The following is a 14,926-nucleotide window of genomic DNA, read 5'->3' as shown; positions in this document are numbered from 1 at the left end:
CGTGATCCTCCTCATCTGTCCCGTGATCCTGCCCCATCTGCCCCATGATTCTGCCCCATCTGTCTCCATTGTATCCATCCTGCACCATGTGTCTCCATCCTGCCCCATGATCCTGTACCATGTGTCTCCATACTGCCCCATGATCCTGCCCCATCTGTCTCCATCCTGCCCCATGATCCTGCCCCATCTGTCTCCATCCTGCCCCATGATCCTGCCCCATCTGTCTCCATCCTGCCTCATGATCCTGCCCCATCTGTCTCCATCCTGCCCCATGATCCTGCCCCATCTGTCTCCATCCTGCCCCATGATCATGCCCCATCTGTCTCCATCCTGCACCATGATCCTGCCCCATCTGTCTCCATCCTGCCTCATGATCCTGCCCCATCTGTCTCCATCCTGCACCATGATCCTGCCCCATCTGTCTCCATCCTGCCCCATGATCCTGCCCCATCTGTCTCCATCCTGTCCCATGATCCTGCCCCATCTGTCTCCATCCTGCCCCATGATCCTGCCCCATCTGTCTCTATTTTGCCCATGATCCTGCCCCCTGTGTCTCCATCCTGCCCCCTGTGTCTCCATTATAATTCCCTATGTCTCCATTCTTGCCCCCTGTGTCTCCATTCCTGCCTCCTGTGTCTCCATTCTTGCCCCCTGTGTCTCCATTTCTGCCCCCTGTGTCTCCATTCCTGCCTCCCGTGTCTCCATTCCTGCCTCCCGTGTCTCCATTCTTGCCCCGTGTCTCCATTCTTGCCCCCAGTGTCTCCATTCTTGCCCCCCTGTGTCTCCGTTCTTGCCCTGTGTCTCCATTCTTGCCCTGTGTCTCCATTCTTGCCCCCTGTGTCTCTGTTCTTCCCCCGTGTCTCCATTCTTGCCCACTGTGTCTCCATTCCTGCCTCCCGTGTCTCCATTCTTACCCCCCGTGTTTCCATTCCTGCCTCCCGTGTCTCCATTCTTGCCCTGTGTCTCCATTCTTGCCCCGTGTCTCCATTCTTCCCCCCAGTGTCTCCATTCTTCCCCCCAGTGTCTCCATTCTTGCCCCCCTGTGTCTCCATTCTTGCCCCCTGTGTCTCCATTCTTGCCCCCCTGTGTCTCCATTCTTGCCCCCCTGTGTCTCCATTCTTGCCCCCCTGTGTCTCCATTCTTGCCCCCCTGTGTCTCCATTCTTGCTCCCCTGTGTCTCCATTCTTGCTCCCCTGTGTCTCCATTCTTGCCCCCCCGTGTCTCTATTCTTGCCCCCTGTGTCTCTATTCTTCCCCCCTTGTCTCCCATCCTGCCCTCCTGCCGCTTTCAATAAAATTTTAAAAAAACGTTCCCCTTACCTGGCCGCGCTCCTGCAGCGACGTTCCTTCCATGCCGGGCACTCGCCGGCTAATGACGATGACGTGATACGCCGGTGACATGCGCGTGCCTCTGATCGGCTGGCGGCTTTTAACTATTGCCGTGCGTCTCGGATGCAGGTTCAGTTACTGCACTGGCAGAATCCAGCCAATGGGGCCGATGAGCAGAAGAGACGGGGCCTGATGCAGCCCCCTCTGGGCATCGGGCCCCATACGTCAGTCAGGGCAGTAATGCCCTGATAGCGGCCCTACATACAGGTGATGATCGCCTGTATGTAGCAGAATTGGTGGTCGGCGCTCATAGCAATCCGGCAGTGAAAACCATAGAGGTCTGCTGTCGACCTATTGGTGACCCACAATCATGTGACATGGTCACCGCTGGGCAGGATTAGCAATGTGTTTCTGGGAAGTGTGAGTTAAATGCCACTGTCAGAAATTGACAATGGCATTTAAGTAGTTAACAGCCGCAGGTGGATCACGATTCCTCCCGCAGCTGTTGCGGGTACATGTCGGCTGTATATATCAGCTGTCATGTGCCCAGAAAGATGCTGTCTCAGCGCTGGAGCGCGCACCAAACTATTACTATTACGCCCAACATCGGAAAGGGGTTAATATTGTATGCCTCTATACACCTGTGTCCTTTCATACCTTCCTCTGGGCTTAACACATCCCAGGATCCATGGCACAAAATGACGAGCTTGTGAAAATACAAAAAATGATTTTGTGATACTCTGTCAGGAGATGTTTGTGTTATGTGTCTGTCTGCTGCCATCCAGTGTCCGTGTTGTGAATTGCAGCTGAGCGTTTTCTAGCACGTTGCGATGTAGCCAGAGGCGTAGCTGGGGTTTTGGTTCGGGAGGGTGAAGCTTCTGAGTGGGCCCCTAACCCTGACCACCTAACCCTGATACTGGAGGAGAACCTCAGCAGATGACCGCGCTGCTACTGAAGATAATCTCTATATAACGCCCAACATGGATATTACCGCCATATGGTCAGTGGTAGATACCAGCCCTGCAGAACACAGATCACAGCACAGTTACAGATAATGACTTACCGCTGACGTTCATTATGATGGAGTCGTCACTTTTCCCGTCTTTTCCATCTGGCCCAGACCGACATGACAACTTCTTGCAGGTAGGACCTGTCTGCAGAGAATACAACAAAGACATATATCATTTCTCATATTTAACGCTCCTTCTCTCATCAATGTTGTCAGCTGTGTTGCATCCAGCCGCGATGACGGGTGGGAGGGGAGCACTGCTGGCACGGGGGGCCCTCATGCTCAGGGGCCCCATAGCAGCCGGGTGGCAGAGTAGGGAGGTCGATGCAGTTACTGTAGCCAGGCTCTGGATGGGCCCCTCAGAGTGCGGGGCCCGCAGCGACCGCCCCCTCTGCCCCCCCAGTAGCTACACTACTGGATATAGCATCAAATTAGCATCACGAGAAATCAGAACCACTAGCAGAATTCACAAAGGAGGACACTTTAGTATCTTTCCATCTACTTATTCTGGTGCCCGGCTCTCATCTCCCCGATGTCCTATTACTAAAGTTTCACCTCCAGCTTCCAAATAAAAGATTCATTGTTTTCTCTTAGGACAATAACATGTTCACCTCCTGGTCCTGAAAACAAAATCTTTCTCTTTTTTTTTTTTTTATATATTTCGAGATGTTGCATTTTTCTTTTATTTACTCCTAGAAGACGCATTATCGCCTGGTAATGTAACCCCCGGACCCGCCATCTCAATTTATGGATAATTTAGCACTTTCATGAAAAACGAAATGATGGATCAATACCAGCTGTATATTTAATGCCTGGCCGCGATATTGTGAAGCCGTTCCACCATTCAGGAGCTGATGTGAGAAAATAAATTGGCTTAAAATGTGGGGACCTGAGAAATACTATTCCCAGAGAAACAATTACCCAGAATATATATGATATGATTGATTTAATGGCAACTATTTGCCCATCCCAAGAACCGGGTGAACTTTCCAGGCAGCTTAACCATTACTGCGCTGTCTCAAGATGCAACATTGTATCTCATCGCCATGGAAAGTGTCTATTCGTCTTCAGGCTGATTCAGAAAGTTGCCTCTGTCTATAGACACATTGATACATATTTACACTGATGTCCGGGCTGTTACCATGATGGAGAGCCGGCCGGGGGAGGTGGATTTGTAGCCTCTTATCTCTCATAATAGCAGGTTATGTCTGGGAGGAAACAAAGAGACCAAAGTGATGGATTTATGATGGATTCTCCATCAAATGTAACATCTCGGTGCCGACCATAACGAAGATTCGGAAGTGTAGATAAATCAGAGCTGTTCCTGGGATGGAAGAACCATCATGGCTTCATTACTAAGTCAATGGCTTCGACCATGACTCTCAGTATAGAAAAGTTTTCCAAGTTTTTACCAAACTTTTTTGCTTCTCCCAATTGAGCGGAATGTGAGCTGGAATTGAGTCAGTCGATGAGATTTACATTTTCCATTGTTTATGTAAAGAACACTATTTCTATGGGATATTTTGTATAACCTAATAATTATAAATATTATGTGGAAGTAGAGCTAGATGTTGTCACCAAAGTTCCCTTGGTCTATCATCATCATAGACTGAAAAAAAAACGGAAAATGAATTTTAGATGTTGGAGTTTGCCAATGATTTGGAGTTTTGAGGTATAGTTTAAATATTGGACAAGTTGTCGGAACCTCAGTAAAGGATGTCTCATTAAAAAAAGCCATTGTGTTTACCATATTAAATGATTATTCACCCAAAAATCAAGTTATAATCTACTGATGGCTATGAATCTGAACACTGCAATGCTAAGAATTGGGGCTATGGAAGCCTGATAATGGGTGTATGGAGCACCATCATATATGGAGCGGAGATGCATAGGCTCAGCCTCTGCTCAATTCATTGTCTATGGGACTGCCAGAAATAGCGGAGCTCTGTTCTCAGCAGTCCCATAGACAATGAATGGAGCAGAAGCTGCACATGTGCACCTCTGACTCATTCCAAATGGGACCTCACCCTCATGGTTCCATATCCCCATTCTCAAGATCATTGGGGGGCCTAATGGTCAGACCCCTAGCAATCAGCAGATTAAATGGATAGGGAACAATTTGATTTTTTGGGAATAATCCTTTAAGGGACTGAGTCTTTTGACCAAATTTGAGGGCAGTTACAAAAAATGTCTCTCGCTCTAGCAGAACATGCATTTTACAGATAAACCACTAATATCAATGGACGCTGTGTAATACTGCATTTGCCCTGTGGTGGCGCTGCAGGGAAACTGAACACTACAGATCACCGATGATTACTGTAGGACCTTCTGTGATCAACTGCTTGTCACATGACCTTTCCAACAAGTAGGGACTGTGCAAAGTGGAAACATCCTTAAAGATAGAAGGTCTGCAGTTAGATTTCTTAAAAAATAGTTTAGACTTAGCAAATCCTAAATCATGAACTGAATGAAAATTCTTCATGAGAACAAGAATTCCAACATATAAAACCCATCTAGATACTCGGAGGCCCCAGGGGTGACTCTAAGACTCGCCATGTCCACAAGTGAATGATGCTCTACAAGCCGGTGCAATAGTTGTTACTGGGGACAACTTGTTTCTTTCACTGAGAGGTTGGAACAGTTTTGGTCAATATTGCTGTTGGCTTTGAACTATTTTGATCTTATTCTGCTCCTAATTCTGATATTTTCTCCTAAAAAGCCTCACGAGGATCCACTTCTTAGCGCTGAAAATAGTAAAGGACACAGTAGAAGCGAGGCTGTGAGGAGCGGCAGCCACCTCGTGAATGCAGACACCATCCCGGCTCCTAATCCCGGCTTAGTGAAGGGATTCAGTGGCCACAGGCTTCATTCCGAGAGAGAAAATGGGCTTATTTCACAAAGATACAGAAAACACAATGGAGAGGAAACCCCGAGTGTACGGCTTGGTCTGTGCCGGGGTTTGCACCATAGACTCGGGATTTAGTGTTCGCCTCACAAGTTCTATAAGGTTAAAGCAGAGAAATAAAAGTGGGAGAATTAAAATTGTGCACAGTGATAATAGCGAGTGATGCGGCATACTTCATACTTTCTTTCCTACCTTCCTTCCTCTTTATTTCTCTTCTAGCCTTTCTTTTTTCCTTCTTTTTATTTCCATCCAAATTCTTTCACACTTTTATATCATCCTTCTATTTTTCTCCCTTCTTTCCTCTTCTTTCTTACTCCTTCATTTAGCTCTTTCTTCTTTCCTTCTGTTTCCCGTCTCTTTAACTTTCTCTCTTACATCCTTCTTTCCTCTTTTCCTTTATTATTCCTTCCCTGCTTCCTCTTTCTCTTTTTCTCTTTTCATTAGTTCCTTTCTTTTGGTCTCATTTAATTTCTTGTTCTATCTCTTTTTCCTTCCTTCCTTCCTTCCTTCCTTCCTTCCTTCCTTCCTTCCTTCCTTCCTTCTTTACTTCCTTCCTTCCTTCTTTTCTTCCTTTTTCACTCCTTACTTTCTCTCTTTCTCATTTAATTTCTTGTTCTCTCTTTTTCCTTCCTTGCTCTTTCCCCTTTTCACTCCTTCCTCTTTCCCTTTTTCATTCCTTCCTCTTTCCCCTTTTCATTTCTTTCCCATTTCCCTTTCTCATTTCTTCCCTGCTTCCTTTCTCTCTGACTTTCTTCTATATTTCATACTTTGTTCCTCTCTTTCTCTTTATTTTTTCTCTTTCTGTCTTCCCTTCTTTGTTTTTTCTCTCTGCACAGACCACCCAAGATGCGACATATCTCTTTAGATGCCTGCTCTTAATACGTTTGTGGCCCTGTCAGCAGTGCACCATCGGTAATGGCCGCAGTCTGCCCTGGGGTGTTGGGTAAATGCGTTGTCCCATGAGATTTCTCGGCCCCACTTGCCCCTCGCCATTTCCCCTCCGAGCCCTGATTTGCTGTCGGGCAGTAGACGACGTGTTCCGCGGTCTCATGGCGGCAGTGATCGTACCTGTGCACGTCTCTTCGCTTTCCTTTGGCTTTGCATTGGATTATTGACATTGCCGTGGACCCGCGGTGAAGACGCCCGGATCAAAGTCTGTCAGGATATAAAGATGATTCCTTGGCAGTTACTGGAAGGGATTTGTCATGTTTCAGAGACCTGTTATTAACCGCGAGGACTTATTGCGCAAAACCCCTCGGCTGTCAGTCACTCGGCGATCAGCACTAAACTCCGCGAATTCTGTTGGCTGAGTAAAATCTGGTAAATTCAGTGATCGCTCCGTTATTCTCAGATGATTGATGCATCTCAGGCTTCTAAACATTGTAGGCTTAGATGCAGCAACTGAATGGAGAGTATCGCACATGAATGGCTTGGATACAACTCATCAATAGAGAGTATCTCAGATTACAGGCTTAGATACAGTAACTCAATAGAGAATATCCCATATGATTGGCTCGGATACAACACAACATTATAGAGTATTCCACATGATACATTTAGACACAGTAGCACAATAGATAGTTTTTCATATGACTGGCTTGGATACAGCAGCTTAATAGACATTATTTTATATGATTGACTTGGATACATCAAGTCATTAGAGAGTATCCCACGTAATAGATTTAGATACAGTAGCACAATAGATAGTATTTCATATGACTGGCTTAGATGCAGCAGCACAATAAAGAGTATCCCACATGATTGGCTTGGATACAGCACGTCATTCAAGAGTATCCCAATGACATGCTTAGATACAACAGCACAATAGGGCGTATCCCACATGATTGGCTTGGATACAGCAGCTCACTTGAGATTATTTCACATGATGGGCTTAGATACAGCAGATAGTAAAACAAAATCATAGGCTTAAATGCATCATATTAGCAAACAGTATCTCACATTATAGAGTTAGATACATCATCTCCGTGTACGGTTTCTCACATTTGAGGCTTAGATACAGCAGCTCAAGAGATAGTTTAGCATATGATAGACTTAGATAATTGGCACAGTATCAGAGATTTCTGGCTTAGATACATTGAATCAAAATATAGTGTATCACAAATTACTCCCTTGAATACATTGTCTCAAAAGCAAGGTCACAGATGACTGGCTTAGATACAGTAGCTCAACAGCACAATGTCTACGGCAATGTATTTTGGGTGAAACTGGACAGATTTACCCAGAGGAGACTTGGGGATCAGAGGTGACACTTTTAATTCTTGTCGTTTCCTATGATTTTCGTTATTTAATTACTCTTAATTATTTTGAACGTCTTTATTTTTCCCTGGGGGCTCGGAGGCGCGGGGCACTAAATAATGTAAATGTGTACATACTGCTGCACAAGGCAGAATATATGAGCGCATTGTAAATAAATAATACAGTAATAACAAATGCAATATAATCCGGCAAATTTATCCTCCCCGCTCGCTGCCGCAGATAACGCTGCCACTGACAATAAGTCGTTTTGCTTAGCTCATAAAATAGGTCAGCAACAGGTAGAGGCAATCTGTCACTCCCGAGCCGGAGACCACATGGTGCAGGGTCTGTCCACGGAAGAATTCAGCATAAAAGATCACGGCACTGAGAAAAAATAACATTTCCACATTCCCCGTAACATATTATATAAAAAGATATATGAATACAATAGTATATGCATGCAAGCAAAAGAAACGGATCAGAAAGGACAGGAAGCTTAACGGAAAATCCGGAAAGATTACAGAGTTCTGCTACAATGTCATCAGGATAGAACAGTAATGGTGTGCAAGACAAAAGGCTATATCCAGGATATGGTTCAGTTTCAGTTCTAAACATACTATAATAGCTATTATCTGACACAAAGGTCCAAATCTCCTACAAAGACGTAGATAAACTTCTGTATTCAGTCACCACTAGGGGGAGCTCCCTGTATACAGAGATACATGAGAAGATCCTGTCTGCAGTCACCACTAGGGGGAGCTCCCTGTATACAGAGATACATGATAAGATTCTGTCTGCAGTCACCACTAGGGGGAGCTCCCTGTATACAGAGATACATGAGAAGATCCTGTCTGCAGTCACCACTAGGGGGAGCTCCCTGTATACAGAGATACATGACAAGATCCTGTCTGCAGTCACCACTAGAGGGAGCTCCCTGTATACAGAGATACATGATAAGATCCTGTCTGCAGCCACCTCTAGGGGAAGCTCCCTGTATACAGAGATACATGATAAGATCCTGTCTGCAGACACCACTAGGGGGAGCTCCCTGTATACAGAGATACATGATAAGATCCTGTCTGCAGCCACCACTAGGGGGAGCTCCCTGTATACAGAGATACATGATAAGATCCTGTCTGCAGTCACCACTAGGGGGAGCTCCCTGTATATAGAGATACATGATAAGATCCTGTCTGCAGCCACCACTAGGGGGAGCTCCATGTATACAGAGATACATGATAAGATCCTGTCTGCAGCCACCACTAGGGGGAGCTCCCTGTATACAGAGATACATGATAAGATTCTGTCTGCAGCCACCACTTGGGGGAGCTCCCTATATACAGAGATACATGATAAAATTCTGTCTGCAGTCACCACTAGGGGGAGCTCCCTGTATACAGAGATACATGATAAGATCCTGTCTGCAATCACCACTAGGGGGAGCTCCCTGTATACAGAGATACATGATAAGATCCTGTCTGCAGTCACCACTAGGGGGAGCTCCCTATATACAGAGATACATGATAAGATCCTGTCTGCAGCCACCACTAGGGGGAGCTCCCTGTATACAGAGATACATGATAAGATCCTGTCTGCAGCCACCACTAGGGGGAGCTCCCTGTATACAGAGATACATGATAAGATCCTGTCTGCAGCCACCACTAGGGGGAGCTCCCTGTATACAGAGATACATGATAAGATCCTGTCTGCAGCCACCACTAGGGGGAGCTCCCTGTATACAGAGATACATGATAAGATCCTGTCTGCAGCCACCACTAGGGGGAGCTCCATGTATACAGAGATACATGATAAGATCCTGTCTGCAGCCACCACTAGGGGGAGCTCCCTGTATACAGAGATACATGATAAGATTCTGTCTGCAGCCACCACTTGGGGGAGCTCCCTATATACAGAGATACATGATAAAATTCTGTCTGCAGTCACCACTAGGGGGAGCTCCCTGTATACAGAGATACATGATAAGATCCTGTCTGCAATCACCACTAGGGGGAGCTCCCTGTATACAGAGATACATGATAAGATCCTGTCTGCAGTCACCACTAGGGGGAGCTCCCTATATACAGAGATACATGATAAGATCCTGTCTGCAGCCACCACTAGGGGGAGCTCCCTGTATACAGAGATACATGATAAGATCCTGTCTGCAGCCACCACTAGGGGGAGCTCCCTGTATACAGAGATACATGATAAGATCCTGTCTGCAGCCACCACTAGGGGGAGCTCCCTGTATACAGAGATACATGATAAGATCCTGTCTGCAGCCACCACTAGGGGGAGCTCCCTGTATACAGAGATACATGATAAGATCCTGTCTGCAGCCACCACTAGGGGGAGCTCCATGTATACAGAGATACATGATAAGATCCTGTCTGCAGCCACCACTAGGGGGAGCTCCCTGTATACAGAGATACATGATAAGATCCTGTCTGCAGCCACCACTAGGGGGAGCTCCCTGTATACAGAGATACATGATAAGATTCTGTCTGCAGTCACCACTAGGGGGAGCTCCCTGTATACAGAGATACATGATAAGATCCTGTCTGCAGTCACCACTAGGGGGAGCTTCCTGTGTACAGAGATACATGATAAGATCCTGTCTGCAGCCACCACTAGGGGGAGCTCCCCGTATACAGAGATACATGATAAGATCCTCTCTGCAGCCACCACTAGGGGGAGCTCCCTGTATACAGAGATACATGATAAGATCCTGTCTGCAGTCACCACTAGGGGGAGCTCCCTGTATACAGAGATACATGATAAGATTCTGTCTGCAGTCACCACTAGGGGGATCTCCCTGTATACAGAGATACATGATAAGATTCTGTCTACAGCCACCAGTACGGGGAGCTCCCTGTATACAGAGATACATGATAAGATCCTCTCTGCAGTCACCACTAGAGGGAGCTCTGTCATGATCTCAATGGCAAGAGAACATAGCATAAGCATATATAGGAACTAGCTCTTGGAAGATGGGAACTGAGCTGACCATGAACTAAACCTAACGCACAACTAGCAGTGGCCGGGTAGCATGCCTACGTTGATTCTAGATGCCCAGCACCAGCCGGAGGACTAAATAATGCTAGCAGAGGAAAATATTAGTCCTAGCTCACCTCTAGAGAAATACCCCGAAAGGAGACAGAGGCCCCCCACATGTATTGGCGGTGAATTAAGATGAAATAACAAACGTAGTATGAAAATAGGTTTAGCAAATTTGAGGTCCACTTACTACATAGCAGAAGACAGAAAGGACACTTTCATGGTCAGCTGAAAACCCTATCAAAACACCATCCAGAAATTACTTTAAAACTCTGGCATTAACTCATAACACCAGAGTGGCAATTCCTGTTCACAAGAGCTTTCCAGACACAGTAACGAAACTACAGCTGTGAACTGGAACAAAAATGCAAAAACAAACATGGACAAGAGTCCAACTTATCTAGTAGTTGTCTAGGAGCAGGAACAAGCACAGAGAGGCTTCTGATAACATTGTTGACCGGCAAGCAACTAACAGAGCAGCAAGGTTATATAGCGACTCCCACATCTTGATGGGAACAGGTGAACAGAGAAGATGAAAACACCAGTTCAATTCCACCAGTAGCCACCGGGGGAGCCCAGAATCCAAATTCACAACAGTACCCCCCCCTCAAGGAGGGGGCACCGAACCCTCACCAGAACCACCAGGGCGATCAGGATGGGCCCTATGAAAGGCACGAACCAGATCAGAGGCATGAACATCAGATGCATTCACCCAAGAATTATCCTCCTGGCCGTATCCCTTCCACTTGACCAGATACTGGAGTCTCCGTCTGGAAACACGAGAGTCTAAGATTTTCTCCACAACGTACTCCAACTCACCCTCAACCAACACCGGAGCAGGAGGCTCAACGGAAGGCACAACCGGTACCTCATACCTGCGCAATAATGACCGATGAAAAACGTTATGAATAGAAAAGGATGCAGGGAGGTCCAAACGGAAGGAAACAGGGTTAAGAATCTCCAATATCTTATACGGGCCGATGAACCGAGGCTTAAACTTAGGAGAAGAGACCCTCATAGGGACAAAACGAGAAGACAACCACACCAAATCCCCAACACAAATCCGAGGACCAACACGACGGTGGCGGTTGGCAAAAAGCTGAGTCTTCTCCTGGGACAACCTCAAATTGTCCACCACCTGCCCCCAGATCTGATGCAATCTCTCCACCACAGCATCCACTCCAGGACAATCCGAAGATTCCACCTGACCAGAGGAAAATCGAGGATGAAACCCCGAATTACAGAAAAACGGGGACACCAAAGTGGCAGAGCTGGCCCGATTATTGAGAGCGAACTCCGCCAATGGCAAAAAAGCAACCCAATCATCCTGGTCAGCAGACACAAAACACCTCAGATATGTCTCCAGGGTCTGATTAATCCGCTCGGTCTGGCCATTCGTCTGAGGATGGAAAGCGGACGAAAAAGATAAATCTATGCCCATCCTAGCACAGAATGCCCGCCAAAATCTAGACACGAATTGGGTCCCTCTGTCAGAAACGATATTCTCAGGAATACCATGCAAACGAACAACATTTTGAAAAAACAGAGGAACCAACTCGGAAGAAGAAGGCAACTTGGGCAGAGGAACCAAATGGACCATCTTAGAGAAACGGTCACACACCACCCAGATGACAGACATCTTCTGAGAAACAGGCAGATCTGAAATAAAATCCATCGAGATGTGCGTCCAAGGCCTCTTAGGAATAGGCAAGGGCAACAATAATCCACTAGCCCGAGAACAACAAGGCTTGGCCCGAGCACAAACGTCACAAGACTGCACAAAGCCTCGCACATCTCGTGACAGGGAAGGCCACCAGAAGGACCTTGCCACCAAATCCCTGGTACCAAAAATGCCAGGATGACCTGCCAACGCAGAAGAATGAACCTCAGAGATGACTCTACTGGTCCAATCATCAGGAACAAACAGTTTATCAGGTGGGCAACGATCAGGTCTATCCGCCTGAAACTCCTGCAAGGCCCGCCGCAGGTCTGGAGAAACGGCTGACAATACCACTCCATCCTTAAGGATACCTGTGGGCTCAGAGTTACCAGGCGAGTGAGGCTCAAAACTCCTAGAAAGGGCATCCGCCTTAACATTCTTAGAACCCGGTAGGTATGACACCACAAAATTAAACCGAGAGAAAAATAATGACCAGCGCGCCTGTCTAGGATTCAGGCGCCTGGCGGTCTCAAGATAAATCAAATTTTTGTGGTCAGTCAATACCACCACCTGATGTCTGGCCCCCTCAAGCCAATGGCGCCACTCCTCAAAAGCCCACTTCATGGCCAAAAGCTCCCGATTCCCAACATCATAATTCCGCTCAGCGGGCGAAAATTTACGGGAAAAGAAGGCACAAGGCCTCATCACGGAGCAGTCAGAACTTTTCTGCGACAACACTGCCCCAGCTCCGATCTCAGAAGCGTCGACCTCAACCTGAAAAGGTAGAGCAACATCAGGCTGACGCAACACAGGGGCAGAGGAAAAACGGCGCTTAAGCTCCCGAAAGGCCTCCACAGCATCAGGGGACCAATCAGCAACATCAGCACCCTTCTTAGTCAAATCGGTCAATGGCTTAGCAATATCCGAAAAACCAGCAATAAATCGACGATAAAAGTTAGCAAAGCCCAAAAATTTCTGAAGACTCTTAAGAGAAGAGGGCTGCGTCCAATCACAAATAGCTTGAACCTTGACAGGATCCATTTCAATGGAAGAGGGAGAAAAAATATATCCCAAAAAGGAAATCCTCTGTACCCCAAAAACACACTTAGAACCCTTCACACACAAAGAATTAGACCGCAAAACCTGAAAAACCCTCCTGACTTGCTGGACATGAGAGTCCCAGTCATCCGAAAAAATCAGAATATCATCCAGATACACAATCATAAATTTATCCAAATAATCGCGAAAAATATCATGCATAAAGGACTGGAAAACTGACGGAGCATTAGAAAGACCAAAAGGCATCACTAAATACTCAAAGTGGCCCTCGGGCGTATTAAATGCGGTTTTCCACTCATCCCCCTGCCTGATTCGCACCAAATTATACGCCCCACGAAGGTCAATCTTAGAGAACCACTTGGCCCCCTTTATGCGAGCAAACAAATCAGTCAGCAACGGCAATGGGTATTGATATTTAACAGTGATTTTATTCAAAAGCCGATAATCAATACATGGTCTCAAAGAGCCGTCTTTTTTTGACACAAAGAAAAAACCGGCTCCTAAGGGAGATGACGATGGACGAATATGTCCCTTTTCCAAGGACTCCTTTATATATTCTCGCATAGCAGCATGTTCAGGCACAGACAGATTAAATAAACGACCCTTTGGGTATTTACTACCCGGGATTAAATCTATGGCACAATCGCACTCTCGGTGCGGAGGTAACGAACCAAGCTTGGATTCTTCAAAGACGTCACGATAGTCAGACAGGAACTCAGGAATTTCAGAGGGAATAGATGATGAAATGGAAACCACAGGTACATCCCCATGAGCCCCCTTACATCCCCAGCTCAACACAGACATAGCTCTCCAGTCGAGGACTGGGTTGTGAGATTGCAGCCAAGGCAATCCTAGCACCAAATCATCATGTAGATTATACAGCACCAGAAAGCGAATAATCTCCTGGTGATCCGGATTAATACGCATAGTTACTTGTGTCCAGTATTGTGGTTTATTATTAGCCAATGGGGTGGAGTCAATCCCCTTCAGAGGAATAGGAGTCTCCAAAGGCTCTAAATCATACCCACAGCGTTTGGCAAAGGACCAATCCATAAGACTCAAAGCGGCGCCAGAGTCGACATAGGCGTCCGTGGTAATAGATGACAAAGAGCAAATCAGGGTCACAGATAGAATAAACTTAGACGGTAAGGTGCAAATGGAAACAGATTTACCAAGCTTTTTAGTGCGCTTAGAGCATGCTGATATAACATGAGTAGAATCACCACAATAGAAACACAACCCATTTTTCCGTCTAAAATTCTGCCGCTCGCTTCGGGACAGAATTCTATCACACTGCATACTCTCTGGCGACTTCTCAGTGGACACCGCCAGATGGTGCACTGGTTTGCGCTCCCGCAAACGCCTATCGATCTGAATAGCCATTGTCATGGACTCATTCAGACCCGCAGGCACAGGGAACCCCACCATAACATCCTTAATGGCATCAGAGAGACCCTCTCTGAAAGTCGCCGCCAGGGCGCACTCATTCCACTGAGTAAGCACAGACCATTTACGGAATCTTTGGCAGTAAATTTCCGCTTCATCTTGCCCCTGAGATAGGGACATCAAAGTTTTTTCTGCCTGAAGCTCCAAATGAGGTTCGTCATAAAGCAACCCCAAGGCCAGAAAAAACGCATCCACATTGAGCAACG

At 46.5% G+C, this 14,926-nt stretch overlaps 1 protein-coding gene across 2 annotated transcripts in view; it reads left to right on the top strand.

The window, feature by feature from the left end:
* LSAMP (limbic system associated membrane protein) overlaps positions 1-14,926 on the top strand; it is a 906,496-nt gene that overhangs the window by 9,114 nt on the left and 882,456 nt on the right. The window lies entirely within an intron of this gene.

Source organism: Ranitomeya variabilis, chromosome 3 (assembly GCF_051348905.1).
Source record: "Ranitomeya variabilis isolate aRanVar5 chromosome 3, aRanVar5.hap1, whole genome shotgun sequence".
In the NCBI taxonomy this organism is placed as follows: Eukaryota; Metazoa; Chordata; class Amphibia; order Anura; family Dendrobatidae; genus Ranitomeya; species Ranitomeya variabilis.
Note: the sequence above shows the minus strand (reverse complement) of the source record. Positions and strands in the feature narration are given on the sequence as shown.